Source organism: Hydractinia symbiolongicarpus, chromosome 11 (genome assembly GCF_029227915.1).
Source record: "Hydractinia symbiolongicarpus strain clone_291-10 chromosome 11, HSymV2.1, whole genome shotgun sequence".
Lineage (NCBI taxonomy): Eukaryota > Metazoa > Cnidaria > Hydrozoa > Anthoathecata > Hydractiniidae > Hydractinia > Hydractinia symbiolongicarpus.
In genome coordinates, this window is record NC_079885.1 from 11,284,174 (window position 1) to 11,306,405 (window position 22,232).

At 33.8% G+C, this 22,232-nt stretch overlaps 1 long non-coding RNA gene across 1 annotated transcript; it reads left to right on the plus strand.

Annotated features, from left to right (window-relative positions):
* The first annotated feature begins 734 nt into the window (after positions 1 to 734).
* Positions 735 to 11,740, plus strand: LOC130614520 (uncharacterized). Its single transcript, XR_008975893.1, has 3 exons — positions 735 to 798; positions 1,186 to 1,243; positions 11,374 to 11,740. It is a non-coding gene; the product is annotated as an uncharacterized LOC130614520 (long non-coding RNA).
* Positions 11,741 to 22,232: the final 10,492 nt, after the last annotated feature.

The following is a 22,232-nucleotide window of genomic DNA, read 5'->3' on the forward strand; positions in this document are numbered from 1 at the left end:
TAATCAAAGAAATCCATCCAAAAAATAAATATTCACCCATTCAAATTAATGAAATTTTTTAAGAAGAATTAGAAGAATATAGTTAAAATTTTATTCTAGTTTTTATTTCAAAAAATCTTTAATCTTCATTAATAACCAATTTAGCCTGTGCGAGTCCTGCTTTTTTACCTACAAAAAAGTGCGCGCATGCCCATTGTCACGTCACGCGGGAAGTGGTCTATAGAAAAACACAGTTCCTATATTGACATTCGTGAGGAGTTAGCAATTGTACAACTGTTTTGGAAGTAATGTACAGGGTACTTGAGTTACCCTGCACGCACAAAGATTGTACACATAAGTCTGATACTTATACAGAAGTATCACTAAAGACTGTTTACAAAAAGAGGACAACTTTGACGTTGTTTGATGCTGTTCATAAACAGGGAAGCTTAACTACTCCTTTTAGTATAGTTGCGTTCACGGTAAAGCTAGCTATTTATCAGTAAGAAAAGTTCAATGAGTCAAGTTTGAATGTTGCACGGCTAGAGTAGCTATAAAATGACGATTTAAAACCTGATAGGGTAATTGCAAATATGTTTATAATGTTCATTATGTTACGTCATATTATCGTATTTTGTGGGTATGTGCAAAATGGTTGCACCAAGCTTCTGTTCCAACTAAGGCTCCGATGAAGTATGAAGGAGTTCCTTATAAAAGAAACTTTTGATGTGCGATATGAAAAACCGTGCTTTCCGTTTAGAAATTAAAGTAATGACTTGAAACTTTGCAGGATATGATTTTGGACTGGTCTAATAAAAGGTACTAGAATTTTTTTTACTATTACCATAGTTCCTGAGTTCCTGAATTTTTAATAAATACAGACTCATTGCTGAGATGAATACAATAACCTGCACACTAAACTTTATAGCGAAGTTTTGGCTGTTCACTGTTGTAGGGAAATAATAAATGCTTAAAAGTCTAAAAGTGCGCTTTTCCGCAAAGGAGTTTATTCGCTACCAGTTTCTAGTTGTTCTGTTCGTTCCTGTCGGTTCTCTGGTCGTGTTGTATAGTCTGCTTGTTCGCTGCTTCTTCTCTGTTTGTGCTGTGAAGACTAGTGCTTACCAAATTTAGTTTTTACGTGTTAAAAGCAACTTCTCCAGATTATCGGAAAACGCGGAGTATCGCCAGGAATGCTTTTTCGTTTAGAAGAGTCAAGATGACACGTTACAAATAGATTGTCTCGTCAAATTTACTGAAAAAAGAGGTAAAATACTCTCATTTAAATGTTGAACTCATTTATACTTTAGCACGGAATATCTGTTTTTCCATGAACTACTAAAAGTATCAAAAAACTTATTTTGCTTCTCCAGTTTTCATTTCTAAGAGAGGTGAAAAATTTGAGTAGATAACCACAGAGCTGGAGCTTCCAACGAAACGGTACTAGTCTTCTCACTGATACAGCCCTCTTAAGGCTAAAAAACACGGTAAGTTTAAACGGACTATTTAAATACAAGATAAAAAAATTACCGTGTAAACAGGAAAGATGTACAACTTGACAAAATGATTAATAAGCTATTGTTTAAACTAAAGATTTTAGCATATTTTTTTTCGGTTTCTAATAACAACCTTTTTTTTCTTCTACCATTATCCCTGTTCCCGCTATAGCAAAAACCCCAACGGAAGATTTACATGCTTTTTCTTTTGTATTCATTATGAAAGTAGAGCTTTTAAAAAAACTTATACATTTTATCTCACCTTTTATCTTAAAGGAGAGGCGAATAAGAAACTATTTTGTGGCAGACAGAAAATAAATTTTAAGCGAGAGAAAAATATATATAGATTTCTAAATCCTAAAATCTGCTGAACTACTATAATACCAAATAGAAAACTATATTTCACGACTAACTACCTATATATCTTTCTAACAATGTCTTTACAGAAATTCCATGGCTGTACCGGGTGAAAATAAGTAGTTTCTTAATGTACTTTTTAGTAAAAATCAAAAATAACATCTTTTACTTAAGATAACCAAGGATATTTTACGTACTGTAGTAGTAACAGCTTTTTATAACATTTAAACTTCTCTGAAGTAAAGAAATATCTGTCATAACCAACAACAATATTTTTTCATGTTTTGAGACCCTTTTCCACAACATACTACCAACTTCGAACGATAAAGTTTGTTATCATGAGATGGTGCCAAATTTGAATAAATATACAAACCGGAAACCTTCAATAACAAATCGAACGTGCAATATGGTGGCTTCATCTTTCTTCCTTGGTTATTTACTTTTTTTTATCTTTACTCGCTATTTTATTCGCAAGTTAAGTAGTATAAAATAACAAAAAAATGTTAAATCACCTGTGTACATTGACTCCGTGATCATCACGATGAAGAGAAACATATCCTATTGTTTTTTGAAAAATGCGTAAAAATACTCAATTATAAATAATTCAGCACTCACAAAAATGTAAACAAAATGATGTATGGTTTATAGTTCTAGTTCATGGAGCAGGCGAGCAAGCCAATCAGTCCGGTCTTTAAAATCAACACTTTTATTCAGCAGCCGTGCCTCAGCGCAGTTCGCCTCTCCTTTAACGTGCTAGCAACTAAACGAAACTTATAAATTTTTTCTTACAACTAAGCGGTCTGTTTAAACTTACCGTGTATTTTAGCCTACACATTAGGTATACCTTACGATAATATTTTCGCCTGTACATTTAATATCACTATTGCATAGATCTTAAATAATATTCCTTCCTTCCTTAAATATTATATTATTTTACTTTCTCAAGAATTTTGAACAGTACTTGTTGAGGATTGACACTGCATACACAGTTGCTAGGTAACATAAAAGGAGAACTCTTTACAATTAATAGCTGATAACAATGCAATTACAATTTAATTAAAGCAATTACTGCTTTGACCAAAAATATGAAAATGAAAATGAGTTTTAATAATTAGTGTAATTGTTATCTATATTGTTTAGTTTGTATTTCGTTTTTCTTGGCCGGCTCATTTGCATCAAGATTAATATCAAATCATGAATTCAAATTCATCTATATAGGTTTTGACTTTGTATTAAACAAATACTTACCGTTGATCAAGGGCGCAGACCTCACAAGCTCGATCTGTACTTTTGACCTCAGGCTTTATATTTTACAGCATTAAAACAGGTCGGCATTCGTTATACAATCTGACTGCACCTTATTCGACAAAAAGATCTTCAGAAAAGTCAAAGCTATTAATATTAAGTTGTTTTTTACTAGTCACCAAAGAAAAAAATATGATCGATTTTGTGATACTTTTAAAATTCATGATCGTTTGAAAAAAAATCGAATAACTTTTATTTAACAAATTCGAATAACTTTTATGTGAATTGAAGCGAAACGATGATTTTAGGTGAGCTACTTGTCGTATTTTCTTTCGTGTTGTAGAAATTCTTCTTTTTTTTTTGGTTGCGTTTTTATGGTACTATTTTAATATCAGTTTCAGTATCGGTCGTAATAACGTTTTCCTAATTATATTTTCTTCTTTTTTATTATAAATACGCGTTGGTCCGTGACATTTGCGCATTCTATTTCGCACAATCCACAGAAGTCCGTGCTTGGCTTAGCCTTTCTTTGTCTCCGGTACAAAAATTAAGCCAATAAGTACCAACCACATATCTCTGCATACGATGGAAGTCTTGAGCTAAAGTTCTGAAAATGTCCTGATCGGGGGTTTGCATGTAGCAGAAAACATTTTATTTTTAAGAAATACAGTGTTATATGCTCAAACTATTTTAATTATGGAAGACTCACTGATGTTAGCCAACTCCCTACACTATATTTGAAAAGATATGGGGTGAAGAGCCTGCAAGGAAAAGAAAACTATCAAAGAACAGGCAGGCATTACCTTGAGCATCCAAAAAGCGAAAGTTAGGCAAAATATCGACACCTACAAAATATGAAGCGTTTATAGGATCAGCCAGTGAAGAAGTAAAAAAAGAAATTATAACACCAGATACTGTCAGTGCTTTTGATTTTAGTGTCAGCGTTGATTTGACATCACCGTAATCTTCCCTAGCTAGTTTTGTTCTTATCACGTCAGGTAACCTGTGTTTTGTCCCCATTTGTTCGTCAAAAAAGACAGTTTACTCCATCAGAGGTGTATCATGGTAAACGGATCCACATAGAAAGAGTGATGGGAAGATTAAAGGAATCTAAAATGCTTAGTAATACCTTACCAATACTAATGAATGATCTATGTGATCACATTTGGACAATAGCTGGGGCAATAATAATTATGCAACCACTTTATACAAATAATTTTGTATTAATACAAATAAATACAAATAATATTCAACTACTCCCTTTAATTTGCAGAGAAATGTTAGACTTTACAAACACCATCATAAACGGCTTTTTTTAAAGCAACACATTTAAAAAAAAAAAATTTTTTATGGCATAGACGGCATAAAGCTGAAATTCCTTTGCTTTTACGGCAAACCGTACCAGTACCATTATTATACAGTGTGTTTCAAATGTTTTTTTATGAAATTAATAATTTTAAAAGCATCACAGGGCTTTTAATATATATACTTTTAGGGAAGAAAGTGTTTGCAGAAAGAAACTTTTGTGGTTCTTCGAAACAACATTTTGTGAGGAAAACTTTTGCAAATTTCCCGCATACACTTTCTTCCTTTACAGTATGTAAGGCATACTAAGTCTATCGGTGTATGTCTACATCATGCAGATTACATATAAAATCAGATATATACACCATACCTGTATTTTTTACAAATCAATGTTATTTTTAAATTTGTGGCTTTAAGAAAAACCGTTTTATTAAGGCATGGGCACACAAAATTTGTTTGAGACAAAATTTTGATCAGGATTGGGAAGAGAGCAGCTGTTCTAATTCTTTTTGTATCTGATTACTGTCACTTATTGAAATATAATCAACAATTTCATTTATATAAAACATCTTTGAATATATATTTGGTGGCTATTTCTGCACTATACATCTTTGGAAGTGCATATGTGCTAAAAAAAATTGTTCCAATCGAGGCACTGATTTATTCAAATAAACATTGTTTTTTTCCACTATAATTGTGAATGATTCTTGTGGTATAAAATAAACAACAAAGTCAGCATAAGTCGCTCCAGTTAAATACATTTGATGCTGAGTTTGTGTGAAATAAGGATGGCCAGGTTTTAAGGTATAGATAACTACAGATGTGGCAAACATGGCATTAATGCAAGACTTTAATTGTTAAATGAAAATATATTTTTGAGTAATATATTCATGTTAATTCAATAAAAATTAGTTGGAGTAAAAGCAGTCTTGTAAATTCTTGATTTTTTCTTCGCTTGCAGTGGAAAATCGTTCCATATCGCTTTAATCTCCCAAGAATATTTATGTATGCTTAATAAGTACCGCTGATGTATAATAAGTTAAACAATCGAATTAAACACAAAACTCCTTCAATGCGCTATATTACCTCACTAACCTAAAGTCACAGTTAAAGTAAAAATCTTTACGGTGGAGAGCACTGGCACTTTTATTTTAATGACTATGTCGAAACAAAAGAATAATTGAACTGTGAACTGCGAACGTTAACAATTATAGGTTTAAAATTGGGAGAAAAAAATGTTATACTAAATATCTCCAAAAGTACACAATGTCGAGAAAAAAATTAAAAATCGTTTTCAGATCAATGTTTTGTGATCCCCAAAAAGCAAACAGCAAGCATGAAAACCTAATAGTTTTGTAAATGAGTTTGTAGGAGAGGGGTCATTTTTTATCTGCGTCTATTAAACCTTCAAACTTTATTTTTAAAAAAAAATTTTTTATACCATTATATAGGAAGTGATAAAAGCTTTCTAAAAATATATACATTAATATATCAAAATAAAGTTTTTGTGAATTAATAGCATTTTAAAATATTACACTTTTTTTGTATACTCACGCCTTAACCTAAGTTAATTTTTTATACGCATTTGTCACAGCTTCGCACATTTTGATTAGATACATCATGAAACAAAAATAAACAAAAATAAACAAAATCTTACATTAAGTGAGAATGTCAATCGCAAATGGAGTAAAAGCAATACCGACTTTCATACAGCGCAGTCTGGGCACGAGTAACGCGCTTGTATGGACTAATATTTGCCTGTTTTTGTTTCACTCGATAGCCCAGTTAAGTTTCTCTGCCACTTTCTCACAAGGAATTATTTGTGTCATACAGAAAAAGGCAGTATGTGTAACGTTCTGTTATTTCTTTTCTAATTCTTTGCATTTTATACTAACGTTTAACTTTTGAATAACGTGTTGATATGGTGCTGCTAGTCCTCTCTGTGGCATATATTAACTTTATTAAAACGCTTCAAGTAAGAACACTTACAGTTATTCACTTTTACAAAGTCCAAAGTTGGGTGATGGTACAAAGGGTATTTTTATCTATGTGGCTGCAGAGCAGTGAGCATGGACTGAAGTACTTGTTAAAAAATACATGACGCATCTTATCCTTATAATCAAACTTCATGGTATAAATTAAATATAGCTAGATGACTGAAACCACCAATGTAGAATATATGCTTGGCTATGGCTACCTAGAAAACCAGGACAACCAAACATGAATTAAAGCTAGCTAATTGTAGCAAAAGTAGAAGAAATGGATATTCCAATATCAAGCTGAAAGAATCAAGATATGGATAACCATCAAAGACCATAGACAAATTTGGACGAAAGGTTATTAAAAAAGCCACGACTGCATGTCGCTTATATTGTCCTAATTACGTGATTATCTAAAAGCCAATATTTAACTCCACCGACTACATAACTCTATGGTTTAGCATCTCGTGAAATAACTTTGTTGTGATTGAATGGGAAGTCATCGGATGAAAAGCAATTAGTAGAAACATTCATTAAACATCCATTAGCTACTATAATTTTGATGATTCGTTGCAGACAAAGACATGGAATAAAGACATAATTTCAGATAATGTATAAGGAAATGAGACAGATTCATAGTCAATTCCGTTGGGTTTAAAATTTAAATTTTAAGTTTTTTAAATTTCTAATTTAACTTTTTCTGGCTAACTGTTTTCTTTTTTATGAGTTTTTTGTGGGTGCAGGTAATCTTTAAAAGAAGTGATTTTTACAGAAAGAAATTTTCATGATTTTTTTTTCTTTAGTTTACAAGTTCACAACAAATTTTAAGAATCAGTCATGTATTAATAAGTATAAAGAGAACATTTTCTTATATTCATGTAATTTTGCTATGATTTCTTTCCAACCTTATTCCATCTCTGTCAGAAAAGTTTGACCTACCACCCCCTTTTAATACTAGATTCCTAACCAATTTATATAAACAATATTAAATTTTGGCTAATCTGGCAATTTTAGAGTTTATTGCAAGAATTAATTTTTTTAAATTTCTGGCATAGCTATATATATATGATTTTTCATTTGCTGGACTTGTGTATGTTTTAGGAAAACTACTTCTCGGTATTTATACATTATTAACTAAAAGATGTCAAATGTTGATGAAGATTTTTGCATAAAACATTTTTGCTGATGCTGAGGACTTAGTAAAAATCAGTATTGTGAAATAACGAAAATTTTATTGTAGACAAAAAATGAAAAACTTTGTGGTAGCAATTTTTGTGGATAATAGATTTTAATTTTTTTTGTATATTTAGGGTTTATGTAACTAACAGCTAACATAATGATAATATAACAAAAGTAGTTACAGTGATGTTTTTCCTGTCCTTGTGCACTGGCCAGACTAACTAAAGCTAACTGGTTTAAACTACAGCTAGCTTTCGTCAGCTAAGCTAGCTAGTAGGTAGCTAACAGCACAACTGCACTTGCTTACTTTTAAAATATAGTGGTAGTAATTATTGGAGACAATACTTTTTAAAGATAACCATAAAAATTAGCAATGTGGTGCCAACAATAACATTTCTTTCTGGTTTAACACGTTGGACACTTCACTTTTATTAGCTAGGCTAACCTTGACGGAATCAACAGATTTTAGTCTTGAATTTTGTGTTTTTTTTGGATAGAATACTGTCCATAAACCATTAAAGACCACTCTTCTTTGATTTTAGTGTTATAACAGTAAAGCCTGGAGGCATAAAATTTATTTTATACTTCCATGGGTAAAACAAGTTAAATTTTCTGTTAATGTTGTTGTTCTTTTCTACTCGCGCTACCATTATGAATAAATTTGTCCCTACAAGTGCTTTACTAGTGCCTGGACTGCGCTGTATGAAAGTCGGTAATATATATCTTAAGCAACTGAAGTATATTCTCACGAGAATCCACAAAAAATTCAGAAAAAAAAAGAAGAAAAACTTTTTTATGAACGTCATTGATTTCCGCCATCGCCACGCGGGGCGGAATCTTTAAAATCGCTGGATGGAAGATAGAGATATATATAGATATGTAGAGACAGCACAGAGCCTGGAAGCGGCGGGTAGTTAGTCCCAGTATAGATACTGTGTACTTTTTCAGTTCATTGCATAGTTTACAGGCTAATAGTTTTCAACCAATGACAATACAGTATTAACATTTTCGACCCGTCCCAAAGTCGCAATTTTTTAGGTAGCCAGAAAGCCAATTTTCTTGCTGGTGAAAGAGTAGAACTGCTATATCTGCATTAAAAAAAACGATGAAAAAATACGTGTTAATATTGAATTGTCTGTTAAACGTTCCAGAACCAACCGAACATACCGAAAAGTTTAGATAGGTATCACCTAGAACATTCCAAATAGCTAGCTAGCTAGCTAACATTGAAGAAATTTTAAATTTTGGTGGTGTTGAACTGAATTATAGGTAATTAATATTTTAATTTAAAACTTCCCTGTAGATACAGTATTTTTCTAACTTAACAGGGAATAGTATTTTAAGTATCTAGGCTACATATATAAATCTTTAAATATTTACAAAGTTATGCCATGCCATCATGATGTATGCTGACTGGGAAAAAATAAAGTATCGCTAGCTAGCTATATGTACCACTTTTGCTAATTACATACCTTCCAACACTGGAATCCTGTAAAATGGGAGATTGGGTGAATTTAGTTTAGGGTTTCTGTGAGGTGCTGCCATAGTTAGTGCCAAGGGAAAAAATTTAAGATTTTGAGCCTCACTCTAGATCCTAAGAAAGATTTTGTTGAGTTTAGAAGAGGTTGCCGATAAGCTGCAAACGCCCGCATATGTGGAGGCGAATTTGAGAAATTTTCGAATTAAATTGGCCCAAAACCGCCTGCACTTTCACGAACTCGCCTGGAGCATTCCTGAAGTGCAATTTTTTGTAACATGCAGACAAGGGTGCCGACTCGCCGAAAACGCTGTGTATGTCAGGGCGGCCGTAGGCGTTCTTTTCGGGGTTTTCGTCTGTAACCGGCCTAAAAAGCCTGGGTCTGTCTGAAACCGCCTGAAATGCTACGCTGGCAAGCTCCTTGGTTCTCATTTAAATTCTTACAAGAAGAAGGAAGGTGCTATTTTGTCGTCGTACTTACAGTTTATTATTTGTTGGATTTTATTACTGCTATTTATGAAATAAATGATATGGAAAACAGTCTTCCACTACCATTCCTCAAAATTAAAAGAATAAATTATACATGGTAATAAATGTTTAAAAAATGTTGTTTCGGGTTGATCTCGGGTTTCTCCAGGCGAAATTTCGAGTTTTATTGAATTGCCAGAACTCGACCGACAGGTGGCGTTTCCGGCAAGTCGGCAACCTCGTTCATGCAGTCGATAGTTGAAAGAAGGCACTTGAAGATAAAGAAGTTAATAAAGTTAATATATAAGTTTTTATCAAGTAAATTTTATTGAAAACTATCGAAAACAGTTCTTTTAAGAACTTCACTACCATTATATTATGTAAGTTTATTATTTAATTTTGTGAATCATTATAAGTGTCCCTTTTTCTTTGCTTTTTGGAGCATTATTCGGGTCTATACAGGTTTTTGTCAGGCAAATACTTGAGTTTTTTCTCAAAACACCAAACTTGCTCGAAAACACCTGCACTTTTTACGGCATATGCAGCTTAATAACACCCTCGTTGGTTAAGGGGCTGCTGAAAACAATTTTGGGCCCTGTTTGTGGGATATCGTCGTGTATTTCACGGACGGAAATCCGCTAAAGAGGGGGAGGGAGGTCGTCTGAATCCTAACTGCAATATACTGCTAACAGGGACAAAAAAAAGCCCCTTAACGTGTATACCTAACGTAAATGTATGGTTTTTATACAATGAAATGCGATATATAAAGGTAGGGTGACCCTATGAATGTCGCCATGGGTAAACTATTAGTTAGCCATATTTTGTTCGTTTGTCAGTTCGTATTTTGTCTGTTTGTCTGCCAAAAGCGTCTTGTGTAAAACCACACAAAATGTAATGCGATACATTATGGGCAACCCTGTGAATTTTTCCATTGGTAAACGATTAGTATATATTATTAATAGCCATATTTTGTCTGTTCGCTGGACACCCTTTTGTATGTATAGGAGTCTATACTCTATAATAATAATAGCCATATTTTGTCTGTTTGTCTGCCAAAAGCATCTTGTGTAAAATCACGCACAAAATGAAATGTGTTATATAAAGGACGGACGACCCCATGAATTTTTTCAGGGTTAACAATTATATAGTCTTTTTATTGATACTAGACGTATTTTGTCTGTTTGTCGACTAAAAGGGACTTGTGTAAAACCACAAGCGAAATTAAATGTAATACATAAAGGACGGGTGACCCCATGGATTTTTCCACACATAAACGATATAGCATGATATATGCTGTTTTGAAATTATGTGATTAAATAACTATATAAAAATGTAAATATGAAGGTCTCCAGGAATTAAATCCTGTCATACTGAGGCTGGGCATTTCTTAACATTTTTAAGATTTTCAAAAATTTCTTATATTGAAAAAAACCCTGCGTATTTTCAATTACAGGTCAAGAAGCAACACAATTTTTTTACTGAAGTTACATCCTGAAAATTTATTCTAAAAATAACAGTCTTTTTTTCTCAACGAAAATAGTGTTTTAAAACAAAGAAAAGAGAAGAATAAAAAGTAAGACAGTTTCGGCCTAGAAGCATTTTGCTAGTAAAATTGAAGCAGGTCAAAAATAGGAAAAAAAACGTGTATACAACCAGCTAATCTAGCAAACTTGTGGATTATAACAGCTAGTATTTTATAAACGATTTTCAGGTTATAATTTATTTAGGAGTGGGAGGTAAGCTGTTTTAAGTGCATGTTTCAATTAAAATTATATAGCGTCACATACTTTTAACCTTGATTTTGTGAGGTATTGGTATCTTAGCAGACATAAGTTTGTTAATTTTTGCTATTGAAACAAAAAATTACAATGAATTTCTTTTCTTTTTTTAGGTTCGACAACCGTGACTCGGCAGAGTATAAAAGAGAAGAAACTCGACAGAGTATAAAAGCTAGTTATTCAGAACATTCAGACATTCAGAATTAATTAAACTTACTGCACCTTGAACTTGAATTTACTTATCGGTTAACTTAATAGTGAATTAATAGTGAAATTATTGGTGGACTTGATAGTGAACTTATCGGTGAATTTAATAGTGAATTTATTGGTGAAATTACAAAATGACAGAGGTTTCTCTAGCTTTTAAGATTTTTTTTCTCGATCACACGTTACCACCGCTAATATGAACCCCGCATATAAAAGCTGTTGCCGTATGGTACTTTTACTTTCTAATGATGTTGAAACTAATCATGGGCCTTGCACTATTCTAAAGTCGGTACAGGGTTCTTTTCATCAAGGGGATGTTAGGCTTGGAAATTTTACTGGTACACAATGTATGTGTAATTCCCTGTTTGCGATCGTTTGGTCGGCTCTTAAATAAGTTTCTTTTTGGAATCCAGGTGATCTTGATCATATCCTTTACGAAGGAACAAAGTGGTACACAAACCTAGGATACACAAACCAGTACTTAAGCGCAAGTGAGCTCCCAAATAGTTTACTTCTTGAAAATGAGGTCATACAAATACGAAGTTTAGAAAATGTTTCTCATATTATTACAGACGATAGCACTTCATTACGCACTTTTCATAATTCATCTGAATCCGATAAAGGGCAAGGAATGCTGGGCATTATTAGTGGCGTTAGTTTTGCTATAGTTTGGGACCACCCACAATTTTATTTATTTGATCCTCAGCCGAACTAGTTTAGGACAAATAACTGAACAGGGTGCGTCAGTCGTTTTAAAATTTGATTCATTGCAACATGTTGAAAACTACATACGCGAAATATACGTCACCCCTGGCGAAGCAATGTGTCTTGAAACTCAATATTTCAAAATACTCACAACTGAACAGATAACTGGTAACATTATGCTTAACATTCGCAGAAAAAGAAAACTAGAACAAAACAAGAAGTACCGTCAATCCGAGAGAGGCCGAGTGAAACAAAGAAATTCAATAGGCAAATATCAGAAAACGGAACACGGCCAAGCTAAGTTGAGCGAGTCGATAAGCAAATATCGGAAAACGGAACAGGGGCAAGCTAAGGTGAAAAAGTCAATAGGCAAATATCAGAAAACAGAAAAGGGACACGCTAAGATAAAAGAGTCGATAGACAAATATCAAAATACAGTAAATGGTCGATCCAAGCTAAGAGAGTCGAAAAGTAAATACAAAAAAACGGAACAGGGCCAAGTGAAGCAAAGGGAGTCCGTAGGTAAATATCGGGAAACTGAGCAGGGTCAACAGGCACAAAAAACTGCAAAGAAACGCCATGTAGGGGAAGGTAAAGCAACAAAACGGAAGCGTGTTACCAATCTGCCTGATTCTGATGAAAAAATAAACCAATTTAAAAAATGTATTGGGAATGGGCCATTATATATATGTGTCATATGTAATCGTTCTTTATATAAGCGGTCAATTAAATTTTTTCGCCACATCGATTATCCTGCCATTCCAGAAGAGCATTTTCGCTTCAGAGTACAAAGTTTTGACGGCAAAGAATACATATGTGCAACATGCCATTCAAAACTTACAAAAGGAAAAATTCCTTCCCAGGCTGTATCTAATAATCTCCAAATGTTTGATCTCCCAGAATCAATGAGCACATTACGACGATTAGAAAAAATTATTATATCTAAAAGAATTTTATTTAAACGAATTGCAATAATGCATAAAGGTCAGTGTCCTAAAATAAAAGGTGCAATATGTAATGTTCCAATAAAAGCCGATGAAATAAGCAATGTCTTACCAAGAGGAATGGATAATAATGGTGTGGTGCAAGTTGCGTTAAAGAAAAAACTGAATTTCAAATCTAACGTTTATTTAGAATCCGTAAGGCCAGATGTTATTCGGGAATTTCTTTGTTATCTGAAACTGGTTAACCCTCTTTATTCAAATATTGAAATTAATCTTACAAACATACCACCTTCCTGGATTAATTTAACATCAGAACATGAAACTGGGGAAAGTGAAAATGAAATGAACGTTGATTTTGCAATAAAATCGACAACAAATAATAATATTGGTGATGTAGAAACCAAGAATGAAGATTACCTGGACAATAGCGAAGAAGAGAATGAAAACCCGTTAAACGAATATCGCTTGCCTTGCCAAGAAACGTCTTTTGTTCCAACTATTCCACATGAACAAATTGACGATGGAAATATTGTTATTGCTCCAGGAGAGAACAAATTTCCCATACCAATAATTTCTGATGAGCATTGTGAAGAACTTTCCCACCCCTATCTATTTCCAACAGGTAAATTCGGATATCACACGAAAAGACAAGTACCACTTTCCCCAACCAAGTATTTCAACCAAAGATTACTGAACTATAGACAGAAGTTTGCCTCTGATACTGACTATATATTCTTCGCTCATGCAGTGACTCAACATCTTAATTTAAATAGTCGCATAAACATCGCTATGCAAAAAATTAAAGCAGATGGTCTTACAGCAGGAATGATGTCTGCGAATTTTAAAGAAAGAGTTAAATCGTTTATAGCCAGTGACGACGCTTTCACGTTTATGAACACGTTGAAAGGAACTCCTGCATATTGGAAACGATTTCTCTTTGAAGTTTTGGCTATGGTAAAACAGCTAGGACTTCCAACATTTTTTATGACTTTGTCCTGTGCAGACTTAAGATGGAATGAACTGGTTAAAATCATTACCAAATTAAAAGGTAATGACATATCTAAAGAAGAAATCGAAAATCTAAATTATTACCAAAGAACAGAGATTCTTAACAGTAATCCAGTTCTTCTAGCAAGACATTTCCAATACAGAGTTGAGACATTTTTTAAAACCATAGTTGTCAACGGGCCATTAGGTAAAGTAAACTACTACGCGAGTAGAGTTGAATTTCAGGTTAGGGGTAGCCCACACATCCACTCTTTATTATGGGTTGTGAATGCACCAATTTTACGTAGCGATAACAAAAAAGAATATATTGCCTTTGTGGATAACATAGTTAAATGTCAGCTTCCTAATAAAGACAGCAACCCAGATTTCTACAAACTAGTTTCGACATATCAAACACATTCTCATTCTAAATCTTGTCGTAAATATAAAAACAAGAATTGTCGATACTCTTTCGGCAAGTTTTTTACAGACCGTACAATTGTTGCTGAGCCTTTACCTGATAACCTCTCAAAGAAAAAAAGAGAAACACGGTTAAAAGAAAGAAAGGCTATACTAGAAAAAGTAAAAACTTACATAGATTCAAATTTGAATCCAAGATTCAATAATATTCTTCATCCAGATGAACCGAATTATAACCAACCTGGTACAATTGAACAAATCCTTCAAAGTTTAGCCATAACAAAAAAAGAATATGAAAACGCACTAAGCATCTCACCTGATACAGGATTTCAAATTCACTTCCAAAGGCTTCCAGATTCTTGTTTTATCAATAATTATTTTACTGAAGGTTTGAAGGCATGGGAAGCTAACATAGACATTCAACCTGTTCTTGATTAATATAAAGCAGTTTCTTACATGTGTGCTTATTTGTCGAAAGTTGAAAATGAATCTTCAGAGGCAATGAAAAAAGCTGCATCGCAGGCACTAGAAACTGATGATTCATTATTTGAACAGATAAAGTCAGTTGCAAATGCGTATCGAAATCATCGCGAAATGTCAGTTCAAGAAGCAGTAGCTACCATAATGCCAGAAATATGGTTACGAAAGACATTTCCAGCTGTAGTTTTTGCAAATAGTAACATTCCTGAGAAGCGATACAGGGTTTGTCGTAACGAAGAAGAAATTTTAAGTTTGCCACCAGACAGTACGAATATTTTTAAACGAAACATGTTGAATAGATACATGGATAGACCAAATTTAGAATTTAAAAAAGGCAGATACCCCATGTTGGAACAAATGTGTTATGCTGAGTTCTTGTCAAGCTATTCTATCAAAATAAAACCGAAACTAGAAAATGAAAATGACAGTCAACCAGAAGTACTTAAAGAAATAATAGCTGAGATTCAAGTCGAATCTCCTTATCCAAAAACTATACCTCTGATGTCATCAAAAGAAATATTGAACTTGCGAAAAGAAAAATGTGTTCTAAGATACCATGTACCTAGTCGAGAAAAAATCCAGAAGGATATGCACATCATTTGCTCTTTATGTTTTATCCTTTTCGCCAGGAAGCAGAATTGTTAAGTGAAAACTCGGGTACTTACACAGAGAAATTATTGGAAAACGGTGTATTAGAAATTATAAATACAAATAAAAGAATATGCAAACTATTTGGTGAACTTGTTGAAGAAGCAATGATAATTTTTCACGCAAATGTAAATAATTTTGATTCTTTCGCCGAACAGGAAAACGACGATGTTACTGATGAGATTAGTAGTATAAACAACCATGACACTGACGAAATTCGAAGTGAAACCGAAAACATCCCAGTTTTTGGAAACACTTTTTCATCTATTACTGAGCCTGGAATTTCCGAAGACGAACTCCATGAAAAGATTCGAACATTAAATAAAACACAAAGGCAAGTTTTTGAAGTGGTAAATGATTGGGTTAGAACTTACGTAAAAGGTTTAGCATGTAACGCACACCATAAAATTAAGCCAATTCACATTTTTCTAACAGGAAGTGAAGGTTGTGGAAAGTCCCATTTAACAACAACAATTTCTGACATGCTAAATAAAGCACTTTCCTATCGTCCACCAATTCAAGCAAGGCCAGTTTACGCAGAATACAAAGATGCATTATTAAATCTTTCACATTGCTGGAAGCATTTTAAGATTGCTAAACTAACAGAAGTTATGAGACAGCGTGATGATCAACATTTGATTGAATTATTAAACAATATCAGTGTGGGAAAATTAGAAAGGCGACACGAAGATTTACTAAAATCTAAATTTATTTCACCAAATGACCCACATTACCCCAAAAATGCAATTCATATATTTGCTGAAAATCAACCCGCCTCTGAGCATAACAAAAAAATGCTTAATAGCATAACATCGGACGAAGTAAATATCGAAGCTATTGACAAAATTCCAGAAAATATACCCGTGCAATTAGTTCAAAATCTTAATTCTCGCCCTCAAATGGAAACAGGTGGACTTGCGCGAAACCGACTGTTAAAACTTCATGCAAAAGTCATGTTGACGTCAAATATTGATGTATCTAATAAACTCATTAACGGACAGATAGGTACTATTCATCGGTTGAAAACCGATAGCTCAGGAAATGTAACAAGAATATATTTGAAAATGGAAGACATGTATACTGGACTTAAAGCTGTGAGAACAGATCCATATGCTATTCAAGAAAATGTTGTTCCAATTAACAGAGTAGAGAAAGAAATCAAATTTAACAAACATAATCCATCTTCACCTTTTATGAGACGGCTGCAATTCCCACTAATGCTGTCATGGGCCTGCACTGTTCACAAGGTTCAAGGAAAAACGTTTGATAAAATTGTTGTCTGTTTTGATTTATTAAAACAACGAGCCTTTCACTCAGGACAAATCTATGTTGCATTAAGTCGAGTCACAAGTTTAGACGGTTTATACCTAACGGGTACATTTGCTAAATCAACCATTAAGTCAGACACACGAGCAACAGAGCAATACAATTACATGCGAGAACATTCAAAATTGACACAAAAAGAAACTGGTGTAATTAGCGAACATTCTATTATGGTCACTTTGCTTAATACAAGATCCTACAACAAGCATAAAAACGATATTAAATCCGACCGCGTTCTCATGGAAAGTGATTTATTATGCCTAACGGAAACTCAGATACCATTGAACTCACATTGCGACTCAAAACTAGATTACTTTACTTTAATTCCAAACAACAATGTGGACAAATTTTCTAGTCTTTTAGTTGGTCATAATGAAACTATACAATTGTTTGATATTGTAAAAATTCCTGGTGTAATATTTTTTAGAATGACAAAAAGAACGTTTCACGAAAACGCTATTAATGTTTTGCTTCTATATCGTAAAAATTCCCTCAATAGAGATGAGTCATTATACCTTATTCAACATTTTTTGGGAAATGAAACTGTTGATATTATACTCGGAGATTTTAACGTGAATGCATTTAGCGATGAAAACTATTTCCTTGATTTTCTTACTGGATATAAACAAGTCGTAACCTCGCCAACTCATATATCAGGTTCACTTATTGACCATGTCTATATCCGTGAGAATGTTTTAAATACTCTTAATGTCGATACCTTCGTTAAAACTGTCTATTTCAGTGATCACGATGCAATCAGGCTTAAAGTCTCTCTCTCTGATTTGAGAAAAACAACCTATGGAACATAAAATCTTTACAGACGACTTCAAACAACTTTTTTCTTCGTGTTTTTAACCTCCTTTATTTTTTTTGGCATTTTAAACTTTTAAATTAATACTGTCCTCGATCGCAACGCATATAATTGCTTTCCAACACGTTTGCTTAAGGCGGAAATCTTCAAGCCACAGGGCTTCTTGTTTAATTTAATTTCTTTCTGGGATTAAGATTTCTTGTGTTTGAACACAACTATTTACAAAAAAAGACATTTGGTTTTAATTGGTGTATTTTTAAAATAAAGTGCTGTACAAGTTTTATGCGATATGCACTCATATTTACATGCGTATTGTGTTAGCTGATGAAGATAAAAAAGTGCTCTTAAATTCTTTCACTTTTTGTTTGTTATGAATATGATGGAACTTTTGATAGCGCCCTCTTCCAGAGAGTGACTGTGGCTAGCCATTAATAGCAGGTATCGTTTTGGAGGAGAGCAACGTTAAACAATGTTCATTTTAATTAAAAAAAAATTCTATTCTAAGAATTCAACAATTGTTCTGAAGTCACAAAATAAACTGTTTTCCAAAATGCAACAAAGTTTCTTTTTAATTTTTTTTCTTAAAAACAGATTCACAACCGTTATTAAAGGATAAAAGTTTCTTTCGGGCCTTTTTGATTGAATAGGACTTTCTGTAGAAATTTTTGTATCGAAGCTTGACTGTAAAACATTCGTGACCAAAAATTAATAACTGAATGTGTGTGCGAAGAGTTAATTGCTAATAGAGTTTCCATCGTATAGCACAAATGCTACTGTTCAATTCTACGGAATTCTGTTGGGGGACCAAAACCGGCGTAGTCTGTAACCAATGTGTTATATCGTACATTAATTTGCGCTTCCTTGACGTGTATACAAAGACTTTCGTTAGTTATGACTTCAATGTAACTTTGATCTTTTGTTCCAACGAAATCAAACATCCAGCCTGATGTACAGTCTTCAGTGAGTACGAGGTTTTCATTGATGGAATGAACATCAGAGGAATAAATACACAAATCGTTGGCCCTCAATCTTTTAAAAGCATCCATCTGAAAATATGTGTATTTGGAGGAACAGAAATCAAGTCTTAATTTCGAATCTTCATGCGAGATGCAGAATCCTGTTCCATGTGTTAACTGTAATTGGAAATTCTTTTTTAAGGAAGAATAAAACGTGTAACCAGGAGCATACTCCAACTTGTATTTGAGCCATGTTTGTGGTATCAAGCTGCATGTGAACGTGTTGTTGTTGAGATGGTGAAAAATGTTTGTAGAAACACAACCTGCTGTGTTAATACATTCCCAAAAGCAATTTGTTAGACGCTGAACATGAGTTGTAGACAAGATTTCAGAGTTTATTACTTTTGCATCATCAGTAACATGTTGAAAAGTACGTTCCCGGTAGCTTGCAAGTGCTGTAGAGATACATGCGATAATTTTGAACAGTTTCCACATTCTTCAATTTTCTGTGTTTTGAAAAAGTCCCGTTCCGTTTCTGTAGAAAACATGAATACCAATGTAATCATGTAACTAAAAACAAATTTATAATAGAAAGTTAATGAATGCTATACATTAGATAATGCATTGAAGATTTTATTTTGTTTCGAAATTAAGTCAAGTTCAATAAGATTGATGCGCCTTAAATAATAAACTGAAGCAATTGGGCGAGAGGAATAGTGTTGGAGAATAATATGGATATTTTGAGAAAAAGCTTTGATGATTGTTTCTTTCAGTTGATTGAATTATCATGACACTGAAATATTATTCTTGGCTTCTTACTACGTGTGTTCAGATATAGTGCTGATTCAATTTGATTTCAAGTAAAATTTACATTTTTAAAAAAGATATCGCGTTAACTTTATTTTGTGTTAGCCACCGTGTTATCCAACGTGTAGTAGGATATAGTTGCAACATTGTTTGGAGCGAACATTTGAAAACCTAAAATTCGCTGTATTTGCCTGTACGCACATCTAAAGGCGATTGTTGGGGAAAGCCATATCTTTGCCATATCTCGCCACAAAACCTTTTATAAGCTTCGCGTCGTTCACTGCAACTCTACCAACCCTTAATGTGGCAATGAACTATTTACCCTTAAAGAACGGACAAGTCTTTAAAAAGATCTTTTTTTGATGAACTGATAGTTAGCTGTTGCTGACTGTAAAAAGAAGCACTCGCGATAACTTAACCGCCTATGGCAGCTGCACTGTTGTGTGATAACTACAGTTTTAGTAATCAGAGTTTGTTATTTGGACTCTATCTTATGGAGTTAACTCATTCCTTGTAAAAATTACGGTATCGTTATTTTCAAGTAATATAGCAACCTGATGAATTCTATGGATTGATTAATATTTTATAACTACAGCCTAGTATGTGCACATGTACTTATCGGAATATTAATAATTATAATATATTAATAATTATAATTAATTATCCGTTTATAACCTAAGTTAATTTTTTATACGCATGTGTCAGAGTTTTTCACATTCCGGTTGGGTAAATGGTGAAACAGAAATGAAGACAATATCACATTAAGTGAGAATGTTGACACCAAATGACGTAAAAGCATCACCCTTTTTGATCCTCTTTTTGAATTATAAATCTTAAGCCAATGAAATATCATATCTCACAAGAATTCATAAAAAAGCACGTTTTCGACTTTTCTATGAACGTCATTTCGCTAACTTTTTCTTACTCCATCACTTACACTTAACTCATTCTTCCACGCAGACGTTTTTATTTTTTTTAATTTTACTTTAATCCGGGGTTAAGATGTCCCACCCGGGGTTTCAGTCTGTATCTTTTGATCACATGACTGCAACTTAAAACCTGTGGTGTTTAAGTTGCAGTAGGGAATTTGACTACTGTATGGCCGGTTCTAAGGGTAGGTTTGAGACTATAGGCAAACAACTCCTTGTTTCCAACATACATTATCATAAATTATCGAAACTACAAAAAGAGCAAACACAAAAGCCGATGACCACAATACAGCGCATGCGCACAAATATACTGTGAGAAAAGGGTAAGTCCCTATGCTCAAAAGTTTCGTCCACTTTTAAAATTCTGGCGTAGGTAGAAAGTGTGTAAAGCAATGGCAAACACAACGACACAAAACACAATAAATGTGCTTCAGAGCTGGTGAAAATAACCCCTCGATGTTCCATATAGATCCAAGTTCAAAGAAATGTGTGACAAGGCTGTTAATGCAAACCCCTGTATGTTTCATTATGTACCGGACTGATTTGTTACAACCCATATGTTGAAATTACGCGTTAGTCCACGCAAGTCCAATGAATACCGCCAGCACAAGAAACAGAAAGCCAAAATACATCGCTGCCTGCTGCCCGTGTCCCATCACTACATCAGGATGGCCTTATGATAGAGCGTTTGCCTCCAGTGCAAAAGGTCTTGGATTCAAACCCCGGCCGAGTCATACCAGAGACTATAAAAGTGTGAAACGATTCTTTCTGCTTAACTTTCAATATAAGAAAAGGATTGATATTTTAGGCGGTTCTCTAGTGAATGGTTGTTGTGCTGCGGCGCCTTTTGTAGATCAAATAGGAGTTTTAAATACACTGGGACCCTTTGCAGAATCCTTATTGATAACAGTTCTGTTGGGAACTGAAGAGGCTATCCTGGGTAAATAATAGTAATATTAATAATAATTATTATTATCGTTGTGGATCTAGGCATTTCCTTGACTTGGTAGTAGTTTGTAAAATAAAGCGATGAAACAACCATGCGATGATTGTGGAAGAGTACTAGATGTGTATGATGTGTGTATGATTGATGTAAATGCGAGCGCAGGCTTGTGACACAGTACTTTGCTGGCCCTGCTATATGGAACATATCACTTAAAATGGGGGTAGTTGGATATGTAATTTTGTCCATTACCCGACGGTAGTTGGACCTTGAAAAATATCAAATAAAGGAGGATGTGTATGCTATAATTTCAATTTGGAGATAAAACCATCAATGCAAAACATTGACGTCTTGACGTACAAGATTGAAGACGTGAATGCTGAAAAGCTAGAGCAAAGCGACCCAATCCCTGCAATTACATATCTTACATAGGACAAGATATCACCACCATTGATAAAGACACCCAGAAACATATACTATCAGGGCGTCTCGCAGTATAACGAGGGCTCCTCGTTAACCATGTCGTTTGATCTTAGAGATTACCCAGAATGATTGATAAAATAAAATATATAGAGATGAAAAAACTTTCAACAGCTAAAATTTTAAATTTGTTTAAAAGTGAAGGTATATCTTTTTGAAGCTTAAGCGATGGGAAGACGGCATACGTACCTTCACCTAAAGGACGTACTATATATTTCTTGTGAAGCAGCGTGATCCTCAAAATTGCAGGGGTGTATATACAAGATAAAAACTGGTACCCGCAGACCTACATGGAAGAGTAGAAGTACAAGGCAATAGCGCTAGCTATCTTA